This window comes from Trachymyrmex septentrionalis, unplaced genomic scaffold (assembly GCF_001594115.1).
Source record: "Trachymyrmex septentrionalis isolate Tsep2-gDNA-1 unplaced genomic scaffold, Tsep1.0 scaffold87, whole genome shotgun sequence".
NCBI lineage: Eukaryota > Metazoa > Arthropoda > Insecta > Hymenoptera > Formicidae > Trachymyrmex > Trachymyrmex septentrionalis.
The window spans coordinates 5,087,791-5,088,071 of record NW_017306059.1 but is presented as its reverse complement, the minus strand read 5'-3'; positions in this window follow the sequence as shown (position 1 = coordinate 5,088,071).

The following is a 281-nucleotide window of genomic DNA, read 5'->3' as shown; positions in this document are numbered from 1 at the left end:
TTGGAGAGGAGAATATTTTACACCAAAAAGTCTGCAAAATAGTACTTTGAGGGCGAACGGAATTGTCGACCGAAACCGAGAGTCGTACATCAAGCCAGTAAAAACCGCTTCTTATTTGTTTCCTGCCTTTTGCCTTGAGTAAAGAAAGGACCGAAAGAAAAGGCAAAATCCAGGAAACCGAACAACTATCCTTCTTTCTTTGTAGGACAGCGGGGTTCAGGTTGAGCATAGAGAGAATCCGCTCCGTTTCGGCAGTGCATAAATTTGTTTTTTCACCAAAT